Source organism: Bubalus kerabau, chromosome 4, assembly GCF_029407905.1.
Source record: "Bubalus kerabau isolate K-KA32 ecotype Philippines breed swamp buffalo chromosome 4, PCC_UOA_SB_1v2, whole genome shotgun sequence".
Classification (NCBI taxonomy): domain Eukaryota; kingdom Metazoa; phylum Chordata; class Mammalia; order Artiodactyla; family Bovidae; genus Bubalus; species Bubalus kerabau.
The window spans coordinates 105,578,924-105,602,857 of record NC_073627.1 but is presented as its reverse complement, the minus strand read 5'-3'; positions in this window follow the sequence as shown (position 1 = coordinate 105,602,857).

The window sequence follows — 23,934 nt, the reverse complement described above, 5'->3', positions numbered from 1 at the left end:
CAAAGATTGCTGATAATTTTCATTTATCTTACTTCAGAAATAATATTACTAGAGTTGGTCTGTATCCAAGATATGAAGTCACCAAAAAGTCCAGTTTTCACAATATTTCCTATGTCTCACTACGATCTGCTTTTCAAGATTCTCTTCAGGGAAGGCTTTTTTTTTTTCTCCCCCCTTTCACAAAGTCACAGACTCATCAGAATATTAATCACCAGAATATCTGTCAGCAGAAGTGGAGGGAGTAAAATAAAGCAATAAGTTCTTAGGATATATCATTTTGTCAGTTTTCCAGTTTCTCCCTCTGTTCTTCCTCTCCTTTTAAATACAAGTATCCAAGCCCAAGATGGCAATAGATGGGTTCAACCACACACAAGAAAAGAAAATACTCATAAAATGAAGCATGCAGCAACATCACAAAAACAAAGAAACCAAGTAATGGAAGTTGCCATGACTATTCCATTGTGGCTAGTTATTGCAACATGCCTGACATTCACATACAAACTCTTCCTCATTAACTCCAGCCTTCAGGAGCAGAGCAAGATGGGAACACTGACCTTTCAATGCATCATGGGAAATACTCTTCATCCAGATTTGTGTACTGTACTTACTGCTCCCCAGGAACAAGACAAGCCTCAGTGGAGGCTGCAAAAAAAAAAAAAACTTTTCCAACGTACCTCAAATATCATATAAAATACAATGGTTTTATGCATGAAATTATATCCTAGGGGCTTGAAGAAGCTTCCAAAACTTCCAAATTGATGGGAATAGCTTTGCTGGGAGAGAAAAATATAATGCTACACCCTATTTTAATCGATGGCTCATGAGAATAAAACACTGGGAAAGTTATGAGTCATCAACCTGGAGATTCCCGAAATTCTCTTCACTTATAAGAACCTGAGGGTACGAATGTCATTTTTTATTTAGGTGGGATTTTCAAAAGCTTCTACAATTCCTAAGACATTTACCACTAAATAGGTATAATGCTTTGGTTGATTTTCTTTTTTATTGCCAGTAAGGTAGATCTACAATGTCCTTACATTCCATCAGTTCAGATCATTTCAGTCCCTCGGTCCTGTCTGACTCTTTGAGACCCCATGGACTGCAGCATGCCAGGCTTCCCTGTCCATTACCAACTCCCGGAGCTTGCTCAAACTCATGTCCATTGAGTCGGTGATGCCATCCAACCATTTCATGCTCTGTCATCCCCTTCTCCTCCTGCCTTCAATCTTTCCCAGCATCAGGGTATTTTCCAGTGAGTCAGTTCTTCCCATCAGGTGGCCAAAGGATTGGAGTTTCAGCTTCAGCATCAGTCCTTGCAATGAAGATTCAGAACTGATTTCCTTTAGGATCGACTGGTTTGATCTCCTTGCAGTCCAAGAGACTCTCGAGAGTATTCTCCAACACCACAGTTCAAAAGCATCAATTCAAAAGGCCCTCAGCTTTCTTTAGAATCCAACTCTCACATCCCTATATGACTACTGGAAAAACCATAGCTTTGATTAGACAGACCTTTGTTAGCAAAGTAATGTCTCTGCTTTATAATATGCTAGGTTGGTCATAGCTTTCCTTACAAGGAGCAAGCCTCTTTTAATTTCATGGCTACAGTCACCATCTGCAGTGATTTTGGAGCCCAAGAAAATAAAGTCTCTCACTGTTTCCTTTGTTTTGCCATCTATTTGCCATGAAGTGATGGGACCAGATGCCATGATCTTAGTTTTTTGAATGTTGAGTTTTTAGCCAGCTTTTTCACTCTCCTCTTTTACTTTCAAGAGCCTCTTTAGTTCCTCTTTGCTTTCTGCCATAAGGGTGGTGTCATCTGCACATCTGAGGTTACTGATATTTCTTCCTGCAATCTTGCTTCCAGCTTGGGCTTCTTCCAGCCTGGCATTTCACATGATGTACTCTTTATATAAGTTAAATGAGCAAAGTGACAATATACAGCACTGATGAACTCCTTTCCCAATCTGGAACCAGTCTGTTGTTCCATGCCTGGTTCTAACTGTTGCTTTTTGACCTGCATACAGATTTCTCAAGAGGCAGGTAAGGTAGTCTGGTATTCCCATCTCTTGAAGAATTTTCCATGGTTTGTTGTGATCCACACAGTCAAAGGCTTTGACATAGTGGATAAAGCAGAGGTAGATGTTTTTCTGGAACTCTCTTGCTTTTTCAATGATTCAATGGATGTTGGCGATTTGATCTCTGGTCCCTCAGCCTTTTCTAAATCCAGCTTGAACATCTGGAAGTTCATGACTTCACATACTGTTGAAGCCTGGCTTGGAGAGTTTTGAGCATTACTTTACTAGCGTGTGAGATGAGTGCAAATGTGCGGTAGTTTGGACATTACTTGGCATTGCCTTTCTTTGGGATTGGAATGAAAACTGATCTTTTCCAGTCCTTGGTCACTGCTGAGTTTTCCAAATTTGCTGGCATATTGAGTGTAGCACTTTCAAAGCATCATCTTTTAGGATTTGAAATAGCTCAGCTGGAATTCCATCACTTCCACTAGCTTTGTTCATAGTGATGCTTTCTAAGCCCCACTTGACTTCGCATTCCAGGATCTCTGTCTCTAGGTGAGAGATCACATCATCGTGGTTTTCTGGGTCATGAAGATCTTTTTTGTACAGTTCTTCTGTGTATTGTTGCCACCTCTTCTTAATATCTTCTGCTTCTATTAGGTCCATCCCATTTCTGTCCTTTATTGTGCCCATCTTTGCATGAAATGTTCCCTTGGTATCTAATTTTCCTGAAGAGATCTCTAGTCTTTCCCATTTTATTGTTTTCCTCTATTTCTTTGCATTGTTCACTTAGGAAGGCTTTCTTATCTCTCCTTGCTGTTCTTTGGACCTCTGTTTTCACATGAGTATATCTTTCCTTTTCTCTTTGCCTTTAGTCTCCCTTCTTTTCTCAGCTATTTTTAAGGCCTCCTCAGACAACCATTTTGCCTTTTTGCATTTCTTTTTCTTGGAGATGGTCTTGATCACTGCCTCTTGTACAATGTCATGAACCTCTATCCATAGTTCTTCAGGCACTCTATCAGATCTAATCTTTTGAATCTATTTGTCACTTCTACTGTCTAATCATAAGGAATTTGATTTAGGTCATACCTGAATGGTCTAGTGGTTTTCCCTACTTTCTTCAATTTAAGTCTGAATTTGCCAATAAGGAGTTTATGATCTGAGCCTTAGTCAGCTCCTGGTCTTGTTTTTGCTGACTGTATAGAGCTTCTCCATCTTTGGCTGCAAAGAATATAATAAATCTGATTTCGATATTGACCATCTGGTGATGTCCATGTGTAGAGTCATCTCTTTTGTTGTTGGAAGAGGGTGTTTTCTATGACCAGTGTGCTCTCTTTTGAAAACTGTTAGCCTTTGCCCTGCTTCATTTTGTACTCCAAGGCCAAATTTGCCTGTTACTCTAGGTATCTCTTGACCTCCTACTTTTGCATTCCAGTTCCCAATGATGAAAAGGACATCTTTTTTGGGTGTTAGGTATAGAAGGTTTCGAGTGTCTTCATAGAACTGTTGAACTTCAGCTTCTTCAGCATTACTGGTTGGGGCATAGACTTGGATTACTGGGATGTTGAATGGTTTGCCTAGGAATCGAACAGAGATCATTCTGTTGTTTCTGAGATTGCACCCAAGTACTGCATTTCGGACTCTTTTTTGACTATGAGAGCTACTCCATTTCTTCTAAGGGATATATTCCCTGGGATATAGTAAAAATACAGTGTTCCAAATACAACCATGGAGTGACTCAGAATGAGATAAGTGCCTCTTCTGGACTGAACTGATCAGCAGGAACTGGGGAGGGAAGAATAATGAGATGGTGGAAAAGGAAATAGTTGCAATTCAAAAATGACACTCTTCTTTCCCCATGAGCTCTCCATTGTGCTTAGAAATCACACCATGGTAGCCTTTCAGCCAGATAAGTGTGAACAACATCCCAGCTGTATCTGTCCTCTCTGGAGTCCTCAGTTGCCTGCATCTCCCCAGCTGACTCGGAGCAGCTGACTTGGCAGACAGGGACCTGCTGCCAGCTCAAGTCCAGTTCTCTTTCATTTGAGAAATACTTAATGAGCACCTACTCTGTCCCAGGACTGGGGCAAAGGAATTACACATGTAGACATTGTACATGGAGGATGTTACATAAAGCATTTTGCCCAGGGCCTGAGAAATAGCAAACAAACAGAGGCTCTTTACAGATATTATCTCATCAAAGTAGTCATATGAGATGGCCACTGGCAGTCTCCTATTTAGGAGTAAGAAAGCTGGAAGCTTGTTGTTGTTGTTGAGCTTTTTATTTCATGGCAGTTAAGCTATTCTGAATTTGCTGCATGTTTAATGCATCATGCTGCTGTGCTTAGTCGCTCAGTTGTGTCCGACTCTTTGAGACCACATGGACTGTAGCCCGCCAGGCTCCTCTGGCCATGGGGATTCTCCAGGCAAGAATACTCAGTGGGTTGCCATGCCCTCCTCCATGGGATCTTTCCAACCCAGGGATCGAACCCAGGTCTCCGGCACTGCAGGCGGATTCTTCACCATCTGAGCCACCAGGGAAGCAGTTAATGAGAGTAGGACACAGATCTGGGTTGCCAGTCTAGAAGCCCCAAGACCTTTCAACACTGCTACCTTACACAATAACTATGCATGCTCTGTGAATGTGTATAAAATACACTGCAGGTGTATAAGTAAAAGGCATCTTGTAATCAGTGTCACACAAGCACAACTGAGTGTGAAGGAGGAAAGAATAATTTCCTACTACAGAACACTGAATAAGTAGCTTGGCTGTTTCAGCTGGACTTCAAAGAATGGGTAGAGAATTGATAAACAAGAACATTTCAAGAGAAGGAATCAGCATCAGAAAGGACATAAAAAAGCAGAGTCCAGTGTATCTGCTCACACAAAGCTAGAATACAAAATAGGAGCATTCACAGTCTCAGTGATGTGGCAGTGGAACAGAGTAGACTCCGGAGGGAACATCCTGACTGCAGAGCTTCAGGAGAGCTACTATTTGCGTCAGTCTGAGTGATCTGACAGCAAAGCATTTATAAACTTGCAAAGAACTATGATCAGATTCCTACTCCTGTAAAGTGTCTATAGAGAGTTTTAACTCCAAAATGCAGATAAGTTAAGCTAACAACACCAGTGATAGTATGCATAACTATTAAAACACACACACACACACACACACACACACACACACACACACACACGAGCTGGTAAGAGTCCAGTTATATAGAAATACAGTGGAAAAAGTCATTGTTTGCCAACTTAAAGAGGGGAACTAAATGTGTAAGATGAAAAATTTCCACTTTCTAAGTGAGTAGTACAAATAATGGAATGTTATCAGTGCTTGATATCCTAATAAAACTTTAATTGATCTTTCTACTAATTTTGCCACAAGTATAGTTAGCCCAGACTCTCCTGCTTATACATCAGTGATATAATTTTTAAAAATTATTATTTATATTCATTAAGTTCATAGCATCATGCCTTTTCTCCTTTCTAAGGCCAAAACTATAAGTCAGAGTCTAAAATGTATCATTCCACACACAGCTGACCAAAATGTACAATATTTTACTCTATACAATGTCTCTCCATCTTCTTTTACTGGTGAAATTTTTCTTCTATTTTTGAACAAGCCCAATTGAGATGCATCTAATACTCTACAAAGGCTTACAGGATATTTCTTGACATATTACTAAGGTATATCTAGTTTACCTAAATAAAAATAAATTCATAGATATACACAATATTTCACAGGCAGCCAGTTTCCTGTGGCAGTTTCCAGTTTCACTTAATATTCAAACTGGCCACTTATATATAGTATTATAAAATTAATTACCTCATCATGATGCTATCTTATCCATAACTGCCTTCTGTAAGTACCTTATAAATAGACAGAATTTACATTACTTTATAAGCCCTTCATGGTCTAACAATAGTGCTGGGCATTAGTCAGTAATTAATGCTAATTGAAAGTATGAATTAACGAGGAGGTAAAAGAATGGCTTCCCTACTTTCAGAGATGGTGAAGAGCACTAACCATTGCCTTTGTGTATATGCACAATCATTTCAATACTCCAAAAGCATCCAAACACCTGTCATTCTCTTTCTGTGCCCCCAGGCTCTTCACTGAGAATTGAAGATTAAAATATTATTTCCTGTTTCTTGGGGAAAATAATTCAGTCTCTGTGCAATGCTTAGAATCAGCAGGGTGAGCCTCCCCCTCCAATGACAAGATGATCCTTCCCTATCTGACACCCCACTACCTCCTTAATGTGATTCCAAATCATGTCATTTGCATCACACACTGAAGTCTTCTTCCAAAAATTATTTGTACTAAATTATGGGGAGTAAAAAAGAGGGAAAGATGTAATGAGGGTGCAGAGAGGAAAATGCGAGGCAATGAAAAGGGCAGGACAGCATTAGGATACCATCAGGATAACGAAGAACAATGAATGAGCTTTGGGTAGAATTAAGCTCTGAAAAGAAAGTGATTCTGTAGATTTTCAGACTTCTCCTTTACCCACTTCAAGTTCCAAATACCCTTGCAGAGTAGCTTGAACACATTTGGAAATTTTCTAAAAATTCTAAACCCGTATGATGCTGAAGCACTCAGGAGGTTTTCACATGTATAAATACTTCTATCCCCTTTTAATCCTGTAGAGAAGGGAGAAGTGTAATTTTATTATCCATTGGACAAATAACCAATTTCTCCCCAAAGTAGACCTACCTTAGGCAAGGATGTTGACCTACTTCAGGCTGGAAACACTGTTTCAAGGTCATTATCAGCATTACCTCACTTAATTCTCACAACATCCCAATGAGCTAAGATCTAGCACAACTGCCATTTTATAAATGAGGAAACAAGCAGAGAGGCATGACGTCTTCCTAGTGTCACCCAGCTCCTAGAGGAATGGCCAGACTTCAAAGAGAAAGATTCTCTCACATTAACCATTACTCTGTTACCCTTTCAGAGCTGAGAGTCCTGCTTCCAACATACATTTATTTGTTCATTCACTGGGGAAGGATGATGTGTTAGAAGGAGGATGGACTTTGGAATCAGAAAATCTAGAAATTCTAATTTCACTACTTACTGGGAGAACTTGAGCTAGTTCCTGAGCAACTGGGGACCTCAGTTCAACTACATGAGTTATTGTAAAGACCGAATGGGAACTGCAACACTGACCAGCACACATGTGCAACCAGGGGCTTCCTCTATTGATAAGGGACAGAGTTTCAGACCTTCAGGGGAAATGAACCCCAGTCCCAGCTCCAGGAATGGGCTGGATGACTCTGAGAGAAATCTCCCTCCCCTGGTTAAAGTGAATTGCTCATAAATTCATACACAAGCCAATCAATGCATGACATGACATTCATCTGACAAAAGGATAGGTTCATTGATGAGCATGTGACTCAGTTTAGGCTCTTGAGATATTCTCATGGGAGGAAGTTTCTTTGGTATGGTAGCTTCTAGGGAGCCACTTGGAAAGGTGACTTTTCCTCTTCTATGTGTTGAGAAGAGACAGAGGTGAAGCTGTCTTCCTCTCAGCCTACAGAAAGAGCTGATACTCTGTGGATGGCAGAGTGGAAAAGGCTGCAGAAAACAGGGGCCAGACCTGATCTCCATCTGACCACTGGACTATTTCATTTGTAGGAGCCAGTAGATCCCTTTTATTTGTTAAACAAATAGCTGACACCAAGTCATAGAAGTATCTACAGTCTTCTATAAGGCACCATGGAGAGTACAAAGATAAGCAAGACAAACTTAAAGGTGCTTACTATTTAGTAATTGCTTCCCTGATAGCACAGTTGGTAAAGAATCCACCTGCAATGCATGAGACCCCAGTTCCATTCCTGGGTCCAGAAGGTTCACTGGAGAAGGGATAGGCTACCCATTCCAGTATTCTTGGGCTTCCCTTTTGGCTCAGCTGGTAAAGAATCCACCTGCAGTGTGGGAGACCTGGGATCGATCCCTGGGTTGGGAAGATCCCCTGGAGAAGGGAAAGGCTACCCACTCCAGTATTCTGGCCTGGAGAATTTCATGGACTGTATAGTCCATGGAGTTGCAAAGAGTTGGATATGACTGAGTGACTTTCACTTTCACCTAATAATTAAATCGTTTTGTGACATAATTTTTTTTAAAGTTATAACTTATGCTGTTTTCAAGATCCTATGCTATTTTTTCAGTATAATATTAAGCAAGAAACATCCCACTTCCCTAATAATTGCACAAGGCCCCCTTTCAACAACTGGTCAACTTCTAGGGACCAGATAGAGTAAGCATATCAATTTCGTTGTCAGACAACTGATAGGAAAAACCAGGCCATTTTTACATGTTCTCAGTTACTGATTAACAAATGTAGTCTCACAACTCAGCACCTAATAGGAAAGATATGTATTCCCAAATTCCTATAGAAACTTGACTTTATCTCATTCCCAAATAAAACATAGCCAAGATTTTCCTGGAATTACATTTAGAAATAAAAACATTTGTATCCAGGCATCTCTGAGTCCCACTTATTTTTGTCACTGTTGTTATTAATATTAATCCTACCTTAGGAAGTTTCAGTTTAGCCCGGAACACACCTTTTAGCCTGGAACCCCCTTGCTTTTCTGTCTTCTACATTCATAACCAAATGTCATTTAAAACTCAGCTATAGATACCATTTGGGTTTGTTGGCAAAAGCAGCAGGGGCAGAGAGTCCTTAAATTCTAGATTGAATTAAGGGCTCCATAGTTAGTTTGAACTTGATAATAACAATGTTATTTCAGCAGGCTACATAGGTCAGAAATGTTCTTCCTATCACTGCTTTCCTTTTTCCCATCAAAAAATGGACATTAGGGAGAAAGTGAGGGAATTTTCTGGCAGTCTGGTGGTTAGGACTCTGAACTTTCACTGCTGAGGGCCCAGGTTCAATCCCTGGTTGTGGAACTAAGATCCCACAAGCCTCACAGTGAGGTTAAAAAAGAGAGAGAGAGAAAGTAAGAGTGGCAAGTTATAAGCCATTAGCATAAGACATAGTTTAATTCTGGCAATAGCACGTGCATGTGTGCTAAGTCACTTCAGTTGTGTCCGACTCTTTGCAACCCTTTGGACCGTAGCCTCTCAGACTCCTCTGTCCATGGGATTCTCCAGGCAAGAATACTGGAGTGAGTCACCTTGCCCTCCTCCAGGGCATCTTCCCAGCTCAAGGATGGAACCTGTATCTCTTGTGTCTTCTGCATTGGCAGGCGGGTTCTTTACCACTAGCGCCAGCTGGGAAGCCCACGGAAATAATAGCACCTCACATTTATTATGTGCCAGGGGCAGAGCCCAATATGCTACTGGAGGAGAATGGAGAAATAGCTCCAGAAAGAATGAAGAGGCTGAGCCAAAGTGAAAACAACGCCCAGTTGTGGATGTGACTGGTGATGAAAGTAAAGTCCAATGCTGTAAAGAACAATGTTGCATAGGAACCTAGAATGTTAGATCCATGAATCAAGGCAAATTGGAAGTGGTCAAACAGGAGATGGCATGAATGAACATCGACATTTTAGGAATCAGCAAAATAAAATGGACCAGATTAAATGGGCAAATTTAATTGAGATGACCATTATATCTACTACTGTGGGCAAGAATCCCTTAATGGAGTACCCGTCGTAGTCAACAAAAGGGTCCAAAATGCATTACTTGGGTGCAATCTCAAACAACAGAATGATCCTGGTTCGCTTCCAAGGCAAACCATTCAATATCACAGTAATCCAAGTCTATGCCCTAACCACTAATGCCAAAGAAGCTGAAGTTGAACGGTTCTATGAGGACCTACAAGACCTGGATGAAGCACAAGCCGGAATCAAGATTGCAGGAAGAAATATCTATAATCTCAGATACGGAGATGACACCACCCTTATGACAGAAAGGAAAGAGGAACTAAAGAGCCTCTTGATGAAAGTGAAAGAGGAGAGTGTAAAAGTTGGCATAAAACTAGCTTCAGAAAACTAAAGATCATGGTATCTGATCCCATCACTTCATGGCAAGTAGATGGGGAAACAATGGAAAAAGTGACAGACTTTTATTTTCTTGGGCTCCAGAATCACTGCAGATGGTGACTGCATCCATGAAATTAAAAGAGGCTTGCTCCTTGGAAGAAAAGCTATGACAAACCTAGACAGCATATTATAAAGCAGAGACATTACTTTACCTATAAAGGTCGGTATAATCAAAGCTTTGGTTTTTCTGGTAGTCATATATGGTTGTGAGAGTTGGACCATAAACAAAGCTGAACACCAAAGAACTGATGCTTTGTTCTGTGGTGCTGAGAAGACTCTTGAGAGTCCCTTGGACTGCCAGGATATCAAATCAGTCAATCCTAAAGGAAATCAGTCCTGAATATTCATTAGAAGGACTGAAGCTGACGCTGAATGAAGCTCCAGTATTTTGGCCACCAGATGGGAAGAATTGACTCATTGGAAAAGACCCTGATGCTGGGAAAGACTGAAGGCAGGAGGAGAAGGGGACAACAGAGGATGAGATGGTTGGATAGCATCACTGACTCAATGGACGTGAGTCTTTGAGCAAGTTCCAGGAGTTGGTGATAGACAGGGAAGCCTGGCATGCTGCAGTCCATGGGGTCACAAAGAATCAGACATGACTGAGCAACTGAACTGAACTGAGGGGCAGAGCAAAGTACTTGAGATTCTTGATCTTACTGAATCTTTATAGGTATCAGTCTAATAAGTGGTAGAGATAGGACTAGAACCTACCCTCCATGGCATGTGCTGTTTGCTGTAATACTGTATTGCCCTCAAAGAGTACTGTTTATTGTAAGATTTTTTTGTTGAAATATGTGGTAAACATAATAATATGTAAACTTTAAGAACAATATATACTGTATAAGTGACAATGTAATGGCCTGTTTCATGATACTACAAAGTGATACTAAACTATAGTTCTTCAAAACCTACCTTGAACACTCTCCAAAGCCCCTATGCCTTTGTATCTGCTGTTATCTACATGAAATGAACTTTACTGTCCATTGCTCCTCCTATTCTGTAGGCTTTCTGTTATAGAAAGATTAATGTCCCTACTAAAATGTCTATATCCTAATCCCTGGAACTTGTGAATATATTAGGTTACATGGCAAATGGAATTAAGGTAGAAATGGAACTAAGGTTGTTAACAAAATAACCTTAAATATAGGGATATTATCCTGGATTTTCCAGATGGGTCTGATGTGATTATAAGAGTTCTTACAAGTAGAAAAGGCAGAAGAAAAGAGGTGGAGAAAGTACTGTAATGTAATGAAAGCATGACAAGAGAGGTTCTGTGTTGCTGGCTCTGAAGATGGAGGAAGGAACCATGAACCAGGGAATGTGGACAGCCTCTAGAAGCTGGAAAAGGCAATGAAACAGAGTCTTTCCTAGAACATCTAGAAAGAAATACAACCCTGCCAGTGAGACTCAGGTCAGACTTCCATCTTAGAAAACTGTAAGATATGAACATGGATTATTTTAGCTAACATATTGAGGGTAAGTTGTTACAATAGCAACAGAAAACTAAGACACCTTTCAAGCTCTCCTCTCTCCCCTCACCACAGAGCCAGGCATACCACGTGATCTTGGTCCCCAAAGAATACAGCACAGTTCTTACCAGTATTTAATCCTAATTATACTACTTGGAAGTTGGATCTGTACTCCCAGGCTTTCCTTTAATTCCCTTCAGGAGCACAATGAATGGGTCTTGCATTGACCCAAAAGCCCCAATCTCTGCTCTCTTTTTGCTGGGAGAAGGAACAGTGTTAAGTGAGATGACCAAAAGGTTGTGAGCTGAAAGGAAGAGACTGGGCAGCAGGAGGATGTAAGAAGGAAAGGAAGAGAGGGTTGAAAGGAGGCAGGAGAGAAGCAAAGGAAAGAAGGGGACAATGAAGTCAGAAAACAGGAGGAAAAAAAGGAAGGGTGGCTGGAAGAAGATCCAGAAGCATGGTGGTGGAAGAGAAGAGGAAAAGAAAAAAGAAAGGACCTTTCTCTCTGCCTCTCCATTTCCCATCTGACCACCCTCTCTCCTCTGAACTTCATGAGCTCCAACCCACTTTCCAGGATCCAGTTTTAGTGCCTTTTCCCTGCAGTGGTTTCCATGCTGTCTGCCCCTTTAGAATATTTCATATAACTGGCCAGGCCTTACCTCTAGAGATTCTGATTTAATACCTGGTCAAAGCATGGTGATTTTTTTTAAAACTTCCCAGATCACTGTAATGGGCAGCCAGGGTAAGAGCCATTGTCATAAAGCACTCTGACTGCTTCAGCTCACCTAGAATGGGTCCTGCTGTCCAACTCAGAGCCCATGTCTGTCTCGCACTTGGCACTCATCACCTAAAGCTGGAGATGCTGCATCAAGATGATTTAAGGACCCAGAACCTGGAGCCAAACAGCTGGAATTTGTGGTTCCAAACTTAATAGCTGAGTGACCCTATGGAAGTCATTTGACCACTCCCTGCCTAGCTCTCCATCTTCAGAATAGGAATGACTATAGCAATAATAATGGAACATTGTTTTGAAGACTACATGAGTTAAATATTTGTTTTAAAGACTAAATTAGTTATTATTAAGAAGCACTTAGAAAAGTGTCTGCCACACTGAATGTACAATATAAGCATTCATAAGATAAAATCAGATGATAAAATCATTTGCAAGTTGTTACTCTATGTTGTCATGCTGTTTAACATTTTGTGTATATGACTCTTACCCCCAATTAACAACTAGAGAATTTGCTCAGTCGTGTCCGATTCTTTGAGACCCCATGGACTGTAGCCTATCAGGCTCCTCCATCCATGGGATTTTCCAGGCAAGAGTACTTGAGTGGGATGCCATTTCCTTCTATAATTCCCACTACATCACAGCCATTGTACTCTGTATAATATACACTCAATAAAGTCCATTAAATGAACAAAACAAAATCAGAAAACAATTCAAAAAATAAAATCTGTTTATTAAAATAAAAAAAAAAAACCTGGCTATGAGCTGATTTTTTTTTTTAAGAATTGTCATTTAAATAATTCTCACTTACCCCTGGAACTCCTCCCTGACAAGCAAAGCCCACAGAAAAGGGGCACAGGATACATGCATTTGAAGGACAGTAGAAGTGAAAGCTCCATCCATAGTTCATCAAATTGCCGACATCCGATGGATCATCGAAAAAGCATGAGAGTTCCAGAAAAACATCTATTTCTGCTTTATTGACTATGCCAAAGCCTTTGACTGTGTGGATCACAATAAACTGTGGAAAACTGTGAAAGAGATGGGAATACCAGACCACCTCAGCTGCCTCTTGAGAAACCTGTATGCAGGTCAGGAAGCAACAGTTAGAACTGGACATGGAACAACAGTCTGGTTCCAAATAGGAAAAGGAGTACATCAAGGCTGTATATTGTCACCCTGCTTATTTAACTTATATGCAGAGTACATCATAAGAAACGCTGGGCTGGATAAAGCACAAGCTGGAATCAAGATTGCCAGGAGAAATATCAATAACCTCAGATATGCAGATGACACCACCCTTATGGCAGAAAGTGAAGAACTAAAGAGCCTCTTGATGAAAGTGAAAGAGGAGAGTGAAAAAGTTGGCTTAAAGTTCAACATTCAGAAAACTAAGATCATGGCATCCACTCCCATCACTTCATGACAGATAGATGGGGAAACAGTGGCAGACTTTATTTTTCTGGGCTCCAAAATCACTGCAGATGGTGACTGCAGCCATGAAATTAAAAGATGCTTACTCCTTGGAAGGAAAGTTATGACCAACCTAGATAGCATATTCAAAAGCAGAGACATTACTTTGCCAACAAAGGTCTGTCTAGTCAAGGCTATGGTTTTTCCAGTAGTCATGTATGGATGTGAGAGTTGGACTGTGAAGAAAGCTGAGCGCCAAAGAATTGATGCTTTTGAACTGTGGTGTTGGAGAAGACTCTTGAGAGTCCCTTGGACTGCAAGGAGATCCAACCAGTCCATCCTAAAGGAGATCAGTCCTGGGTGTTCATTGGAAGGACTGATGTTGAAGCTGAAACTCCAATACTTTGGCCACCTGATGAGAAGAGCTGACTCATTTGAAAAGACCCTGATGCTGGGAAAGATTGAGGGCAGGAGGAGAAGGGGACGGCAGAGGATGAGATGGTTGGATGGCATCGACTCGATGGACATGGGTTTGGGTGGACTCTGGGAGTTGGTGATGGACAGAGAGGCCTGGTGTGCTGCGGTTCATGGGGTCTCAAAGAGTCAGACACGACTGAGCGACTGAACTGAACTGAGAAGTGAAAGGAAGTGTATGCATGGCAGATGGGAAGAGTTCCAAAGTGAATATTGATTCTCTTACTGAGAAGGATCGAAAATAGCCTGAGAAAGAAGAGAGGTAGAGGTGATCGAGGAGGGACTATCTAGGTAAAGGGAATAAAAGGCCTTTTCTCTTTCATAGCTGTGCCTAAGGTTGGCTCAGTCTAGATTTCTATTTGGATGGCTGATTTGCATACACACTTATATACATTTTAACTCTGAAAGCAGACATTCCATATGTATTTTATTTACTCTCATTTTTTTTTTTTTTATCTTTACCAGTTGGCCTATTTTTTCTCTTTAACATCAGGAGACCCTCCCTGAAACAAGCCACTCACTTGGGGATGGTGGAATAACTGAAAAAGACATCTGAGACAAGATGTAAAATTGTGTATTAGGGTACAATAATATTTACAAGGCACAAATTTGGCGGCCAAAAGATTTCTCTCAAAGGTATGAAAAAATGTCTGTGCTCTATTTTCAAAGAAACCAAATAAGACATGGTCCCTGAATCACTGTCTGAATGCAAACAGCATTTGGCTTTGATCTGAGTTGTTGAAAACTATGACCAATTTATCCCATGGATGCCAAACCATCAGAGAATGTTTTTAAGTCTGGATTTCCATATCAAGATTCAGCTACACACTTTTTTTCTTCATTTCACATTACACAGGGCCAACCCAAAATAGTCCTTCCAACAATGGATGTAGTTGGGGTGATGATTTTAACTTCAAGCTACGAGCAAGAAGTAGAATAACCCTTTTCCTATAGACATACTCCTGTGGCTAGGCAAAAATAGGAAAATATAATTGTACAGTAAATGGGATTATTTATGTAGACCCCTCCTCTACTGTATTAATAATGACTTCAGGCTCAGCCAGTTTCTGATTGAATGATGACACAAAAAGTCTCAGAAACTCATTTTCCTAGTGTATATGCCCCAAGTTCACCCTGGTCATACCTGCTGTCAACCCTCCCCTTGCCCTACACTTGGTCACTGGTGATTTTCTGAGTTTTATTTGCAAACTTAAACCCCAAATATGCCCATACAGGGCTGAGAGAATGGATCCAACACCATAGAAAAGCACATCAGCTGTCTTCCAAGTATGTGGAGCATACCAAGAACCTCTTGTGATGAGTCAATAACCCAGGATTACCCGCCTCTGGTTTCCAGTGAAATTTTGGGGAGAGAACATTATGAGGATTTGATCAAAACACGGTTTCCAAAACACTTTCTACTCTGGCAGCATCCTTCTAAAGTAAGTAAATGGGGTGGTGATGCTGATGTTTTATACAACTGCTCTGCATTTAGGGTATCCAAATTACTTGAAGATAGGTCCTCATCTAAAATTAGTCTGGAGCCAGAGACATAGACTCATTGTGCATTCTGGAGGTATCTTTGGGTTTCTATACAGAGAGGGTTTAGAGGATTCTGAGGGCAGCAAGTCTTTTCTTTCTAAGGATAGAAACTTTACTAAAGTGCCAAATCTTAAAACTGGAAGTGTCTTTATAGGAGTTCTGAATTCCAAGAGGTTGGTGGGTAGAAGTGGCAACCTTTTGTCATCTTAGGCCTTTTATTTTAGGTATTAAAACCTTTTTTGGGAAGAGGTCCCTAAGCTTCATGAGGCTCCCAAAGGGATTTATAGCACAAAACGTTTCCTATTCCCATAACTCTCCACTCCAGCCTCCTTATCTTGGAGCTGTCTATGCCCACTGCCCCTTCCATCCCACCCCAGATTCACTCCAAATCTAACTACCAGATCTGCCTCATCTGCCACTCGAACCTCTACCATGATGACCCCTCTCTGCCCTCCCTAACACCAAACCTTGTGGCCCTGGCTGTCCTGCATCCAGCCTTGTCAGCCGCCTCTGCTCTTTTGAGTCTCCCCTGCTTTCTATGATACCATAAAGTCCTGTTTGTTTTTGTTTTTTCAAAATTTGACAGAGAAGCAGGGGAGGAAGTTAGACCACGTCATTTAGTTCTATGATGCTTTAATTTTTACAGTGAGGCTGTTTCAATTTAATAATCAGAAAAACAGGAAAGGTTTAGTTCTTTGTTCTGTTCTTCCTCATAATTTTTCCTTGCTACCTCTTGTATTCCTCTTCATCCTTCTGCCATCTGATGTACTATTTCCACAGTCTTCTTCACTTCTTTCTCATCTCTGTTCAGACTCTGCTCTCAGCCTAATGTGGCACAGTGAAAATTAAGGAAGGCTTGGAGCTAGGTGGGCCTGGGTTAGAATGCTGAGCTCTGAGTCCTCACACAATCATTTCATCTCTCTGCTCCTTCATTTACTCAACAGCAATAATTAATATTTCCTATGGGCTAACTCAGGCCAGTCACTTTACATATATTAACTTGTTTAATCCTCACAACAAGTCTATAAAGTGGGTAATATTATTCCCATTTTACACATGTATGCACTGAGGCACAGAAAGATGAAAGTTCTTGCCCAAGATATACAACTAACTAGTCAGTAGCTCCTCTACTTAGTCTAGTCTTCTGACTTCAGAGTCTGCCCTGCTAGCACTAAGCCATCTGCCTCCTTGGGGAAGGAAAATCCCTCCAAAATGAAAGCCATGAACCTGTCACAGAGCAATATTCTTCTGTTGACAAAAGATACTGTGAGTGGGAGGGAATGCCTGGCCCATACCTGTCATTATCACATTCCTCCAAAGACCATTGCTCTGAGCTTCAGTCATATAAATCCCATAGCTCTGGCCAAGCATATCTGAGTACAGAGTCCACAGGAATCTTAGCTTGAAGAAGCGAGCAATTGAACCGTCCTTCTCTGCAAGCCATTGTCACCCTCTCACTTGACCATTTGGCTCACTACCTCCTCCACCCTGTCCCACCCTCACCACCCTCTTTCCTGATATTTCTGGCATCTGGCCCCACTGTGAAATCCCTACCTCCTCCATCCAACTTGGGGTCCTCAGTTCTCTGGCCTCCTTATTGGTCTCCCTGCCACTAGCCTCTCCCCACATGAATTTGACTTAAGATAGAATGGTCCTGAATGTGACTCCTTAGCCTCTTTCCTTCTGGCAGTGTCCCTGTGCCCAATATCCTGTCTTCAATCAAAAAGTTCCCAAAGTCACCTTGAACTGTACCTCTGCCTGGGATGCCATTTTAAGACCAGCGTAAGAGGTTCAGCCATAAGATAAGTTCCAGAGCCAAGCCCAGCTTTTCCTGGTGCTGCCAATTGCATGTGGACACCTTCTTCTTTGCATTTTGTACTCCGTGTGCATGGCCTTTTCCATCTCTTCCTGATAAGTTTGGAACTTAACATTTACTTTAAAAAAAAAAAAGTGAATTTATAAATGGGAAAAACTAAAACCTAGAAAAGTTAACTGACATAATCAGTTAGCTGAGAAACAGTATTACATAATAGTTAGTGTAGTAAGCCAAGACTGCCTGACTTTAAGCCAACTTCCTACCATTTATTAGCTGGTATGACCTGGGGCAAGTAACAACCTCTGTATGACTCAGTTTTCTCATCAGTAAAATAAGAACAGTACTTATCCATAGGATGATCATGAGGATTAAGTGAATTAAGACGTACAAAGTGTTTGGAACAGTACTTGACACATTGTAAGTACTCAAATGTTAGCTGCTACTATTACCGTTGCTGTTGTATATGGCAGAACCAGAGTTAGACTCCCTGACCCCAGTTCATTGCTCTTTACTTCAGGCTCCATCACCTGGCACTGTGCAGCTGACTTCTCTCCATTTCTTCAATTTCACTATTCTTGGCTCAACAAACCTGCTCCAGACAAAAAAAGATGCGTACACATGTATATACACACACACAAGCTTGAGGAAGCTTCATGGTCGTCAGTCAAAAGAAAATAGGGGCCTCTCTGTCAACCATAGCACAGAAAAGCTCCCTATACCTAAAAAAGAGAGGGGCCATGGTGTCTTTCATAGCTTCCCTAACTCTAAGATAATTCCACTAGCAGTTTCTGATTGGAGGTTCAGAATGTCACATGGGGAAGAGCACTGATTCTAGAGCCCCGCAGAGCTGGGTTCAGATCTTAGCCTTCTCGCTCATTAGCTCTGGGACATTAGGCACGTTCCTTAATCCCCAACCCTGAGCCTATGCTAGCCTGCTTCATTGAACTGCAGGGAGCATCCATGAAGTGATCTGTGGAAAGCGTTTAGCACAGTGCCTGGTACCAGTGAGTGTTGCCCGTCAGTACTCCTATTTTAGGCTAAGCAGCACTCCTTTCCTCTCATTCTAGTTTAGGTGAAATCCTCCCGATAGTGCATCTCAATGGAAGGGTAAGTGTGATTTTGCTTATCAGAATCCAAAGGGCTGGAACTCCTCAGGGATTAAGTGTTGCTGAGGGTGATAGTGGGATGCCCCTGAAGTCAACTTGCCAAGATGTAGCTTGTGAAGTCCTTTTCCAGTTGCCACAGGAACATTTCCTTCTCCTCTCTCTTAGTCCTCCCACTCTCTCACATTCCCCTGTGTACTGACTCAATAAAAACATCTTTTCTTTAAGATGCCACTCCCACCAAAACAGCAAAAGAGTCTAATTTTGGATCACAGTTGATTTAGGAAGTAGCCTTTCTCATGCCTATAATCAAGTGTCCTGGATGCATCTTCATGGTGGAAGAAACAAATCCCACCTATCCATTTAGTCAACCTCTAACACACTTTTCAGAGTGACCCAGTAGGGTCTTGAGAAGATAAACAATTATAACTATCAACTAAACAAGGAACTTGACACTGAATGGTCGAGATACTGGCACCCTTTCTGTCAGTGTCTCGTCACTTCCATCAACATACACCAAAAAATAGAATAAAATTTTCTTTATGTTAGAAAATATAATTTTACTTTTAAATGAAATGGACCACTAGTTATTTAAACCTCTAATGGATTCAAACTCTTCTAAAACAGAGTTAAGTCCTAAAGATCACCCTCTGTTTTGTCCATCCCTTAATAACACAGATGTCTCTGAAATCCATGTGATGGAACCATAACTTTACATAACAATATTCAACCAAAAGTAGTTCTATCATTTTCCACACTGAGGCTGCTGATATTTTTCCTCAAAGGAAAACTCATTTCCTGAAAGAGATTCTCATAGAAAACATACTCTTGGAATACCTCACTTTGTGTGGCTACATCCTCATGAATTTCCGCATGAAACACAATGAGTGTTGGCAGAGAACCTCCCCTGGGCCTCTGGGGCCACCCTCTTTGAGGCAAGAGCTCGGAGTTAAACCCAACTAAAGGTTTCTGTCAGGAAACAATGTGACTATAGATGGTCAGTAGGTGGAGCCCTTTCCCCGGCATTGGCCCTGACCCTAGGTCAGAGACACCTAGACATGTTCTTCCAGAACTAGTAAGTTTCGTGTTAGTTACCTCATAGGATGCTGTTGTTCCAAAACATGATGCTACCTTAACATCTGGAAGGCAACCAGAATAGGCATTAGCCATAGTATTTTTAAAAGAAAATACATTCTAGTCTGGAATGAGATAACAATAGAATTTTTTTTTTTTAATTAAAGCCATTCCCCTTTACAAAGCATACACCACAACTCCAGCCTCCTCTCCCAAACTGTCATTCCATCCTCACCAAGACAAGATTCTCGCCCCCACCCCCATCTTTTTTTCTAAGTTTGGAAGAGAGGGTAGGCTTCCTGTAAACTAAATTTGAAGGAATAATCTAAATTCATCTAACTACCCTTGCAAACAACCCACTGAGGCAGTGTAACCCCCTTCACAGATTCTCCCAGAAGGTCCAACAACTTGTCTTAACTGCTTTTAGAAAATCCATCTTCATCTTTTGTGAGTCTTAAACTACACTGACATTACTGAAGGTCAACAGATACTTTAGCACTCCTACTACTTGGCCAGGGTCAGAGCAGCACCTTCAGATCTAAATGAAAGATTTAGATGTGTAAGCTGGACACTCCATGATGGGGACTAAATAGACAGTGCAGGCCAAGAATGTCACTGTAAGTCCTAGAAGGGAGAGGTCACTGATGCTCAGTGTGGTCAGGGGTTCTTCACAGAAGAAATGAGACTGAAATAGCGTCTTGAGGCATGTCTTTTGACTCACAAAAGACAATCCTTTTGTGAGAAGAAGCAACAGGTGAGTAATGAAGAGGCCTAAAAGACAAGATGCTGATGCTTGGAAAGATTGAGGGAGGGAAGAGAAGGGGGCGGCAGAGGATGAGATGGTTGATGGCACCATCAACTCAATGGACATGAGTATGAGCAAACTGTGGGAGATGGTGAAGGACAGGGAAGCCTGGTGTGCTGCAGTCCATGGGGTTGCAAAGGGTCAGACACGACTGAGCAACTGAACAACAACAGAAGATACGAGGATGGATACTTTTCATCAATAAGAGTACAGTGAATATAACAGTAAAGGAAGGAGTGAACAATGGAAGGTCAAAGATGGGTTGGGATTACAGGTGGCAACACTGAAGTATTGACCCAAGGAATGTCTCTGGGCAAGTTTCTGTCCACAAGGCTATACTGCATTGCAACAACAACATCAGCGATTTGCAGTTACAACGGTTTAAGAACAAAGGCTCTGGAGTCAGAAAGTTCCTAGTTTGAGTTCCAGCTCTCTGGTTTACTATTTAAATGACCCAGTGTGTTTTTTAAGTTCTTCAAACCTCAGTTTTGTCATCTATAAAATGGGTTTGATAATAGTATCTAGTTCCTAAAGGTGTTATAAAATTTAAATACAATGATATACACAAAACCCAAGATAAACCTAAATAGGGAATATAAGGCTGTGGATTGGCAAATCCATGGCTTTTCTACCTCAGTATTTCCCAAATTTGTCTGAAGATAAGAATCACCTGAGAAGTTTGTTGATCTACAGATTCCAACCTGTTCCCTTGGAACTTTCCCACCTGCCTTAGAATTTTAATTCAGTAGATTCAGGATGGAGCCCAGATATGGGATTTTTAAAGCATGCAAGGTGATTCTTATCATCAAAGAAGTATGAGAAACACTGGCAGTGTTCCTCAAAATAGTGGTTCTGAAATTTTATCTTACACCAGAATTCCTTTGCAGTGCTTAATTGCTCAGTCCAACTCTTTGTGACACTATGGACTGTAGCCCGCCAGTCTCTTCTGTCCATGAGGATTCTCCAGGCAAGAATACTGGAGTAGGTGCCATGCCCTCTTCCAGCGAATCTTCCCAACCTTGGGATCGAACCCAGGTCTCCTGCATTACAGGTGAATTCTTTACCATCTGAGCCACCAGGGAAGTCACAGAATTCCTAGAGGCCTATAAAAATACAGACTGCTAGTCCCCACTTTCAGAGTTTCTGATTCAGTAGGCCCAGTGTAGGGTCTGAGATTGTACATATCTAACAAGTTCATAGGTGATATGGACATAGTTTGGGGCGGGGGGAGGAGCTAAGTCTACTCTTTGTAAACCACTGCTCAAAGCAAAGTCCAAGGACCTGATGAATCAGAATCATCCAGGGTGCTGGTTAACCTTAGCCTTTTCAAAAAGCCTAAAACCGGCCTAAGATTTCACGTTTATAACAAGTAATCAAATATTTCTGATGCACACTCAGTTTTAAGAACCCTGCTCTAGATATGGCTGTTATAATGAATGTGTGTACACTCATGTACACACACATTTAATTTTAGGTCATGACATGATTTTAGAAACACTGAAACATGAAAATCAGGTAAATTTTAGAATAAAGAGAATATGGCTGGCTAATGAAAAAGATAAAATAATATGCTCAGTACTTTTCAACTGTTAGGTCAAGTTCAAAACACATTCTTGCATACTTTAAGTTGCTGTTCTTGTTTAGTTGCTAAGTCATGTCTGATTCTTTGCGACCCCATGGACTGTAGCCCGTCAGGCTCCTCTGTCCATGGTATTTCCCAGGCAAGAATACTGGAGTGGGTTGCCATTTCCTTCTCCAGGAAATCTTCCTGACCCAGGGATCAAACCTGCATCTCCAGCATTGGCAAGTGGATTCTTTACCACTGAGTCACCAGGGAGGCCCATACTTTAAGTACATGCTCAGTCACTCAGTTGTGTCTGACAAGTATCAATGTTTTAATCAGAATACAGATCCAGATCAAGCTACCTTCTGTGTAGCTGTGACCCAGACTTCCCTGGTGGCTCAGTGATACAGCCACATTTGAGAACCACATTTGAGAATGCTTTAGAGGCATTTTTAATTTGGTGTATGTTTAGAAAGCAGACATATTTTTAAAATATCAATCTAAGAAAGACACAAATTCCTACAAAATGGCAATGGCAAAAAGTGCTGAGGTGAGTATAAAAATTCTTAGATCATCTAGGGAATTCCCTGGCATTCCAGTGGTTAGGACTCAGGCTTTCACTGCTTAGGGGCCAGGTTCAATCCCTGGTCAGGGAACTAAGATCCCATAAGTCGCATGGCGTGGCCAAAAATATTAAAGTTTGGATGTTTAAAAAAAAATTTTAGATCATCTATTAGTGAGGATTATGCATGATTTTATATAATACCAGTTTTCATCTGCCAGATTCTAAATGCATCTTCTTAAAAATCAGCAGGTATTATTTGAGTCCTACCTTGTGAAACACTCATGAAGCTCTCAGTTTCTGTATTCTTCATTTTGTCTGGGACTTAAAGAATTCAAACCATTAAAAGTAAATGAAGTAGCACATGTAAAGAAGTACTTTGCAAAGTGTAAACTGCCAAGCAGATGGAAGTTACTGTCAACAACCCTCATTTCAGCCTCACTCAAAACAAGGGAATTGCTCTCCACATGATTAATGATAAATAAGGTTAACACAGTATTTCTACATGGTGAAATCTTTGCAAAGATACACTTACAGAAATCTGAACATGCTTAAAATGTGGGAGAAAAAGTTAACTAGGAAAAATTATAGGAACTAAGGAATGTCAAAATAAATTATCCCAGTAGCTGGGAAAGGAGGCAGGATAAGAGGAAAACTCCCTTGCTTTAAAATACATTCTTTAAAAAAGCAAATACATTGATGTTATTACGACCCAGGTACTCACTGTGGGGGAAGAAAAATACACCTATGGACTGAGGTGGAAGCAAGAGCCCTCTAGTGTTGACTGGAATTCGGAGTATCAGAATGAACCCATTAATTTTCCAGAAAACACATGCCTCCTAGTTCTGCCCACTGAAGCACCTAGGATCAATGACATTCAGTAGTGATTGGCACACCTAGTCTCTGATCTGTATTTCTAAACACATTCCCCACTAAATGCAAGCAGCGCCCTTTAGGTAAATGGCAGATTCCAGGACCAGGACTGGGAAAGTAAATACAAAGCAAGCCATAGCATCTTGTGGCAGAAAATAAATCCTCAAAAACGGATGCGGAGATGTCAAAGAACATAGGAACCAGCTTGAAGGTGCTGGCAATTTAGCATAAAACTGTGGGCAATTTTAGCATAAAAACAGCAACAGGTTAGAAAACATTGGGTACAAAACAATCCAAGTGCCCATGCAGATACAAAAAGAGTAAACAAACAAATAAATGGGAGGATAAATCTCCTCTTTACAGTAGAATGCTAATCCATGCAGAAGATTTTTTAAAAATCACAAATTTGCAACCTCCATAGTAGGAATAGATTCAGATGCGAATGTTCCATGGACACTAAATCTATGGGGTG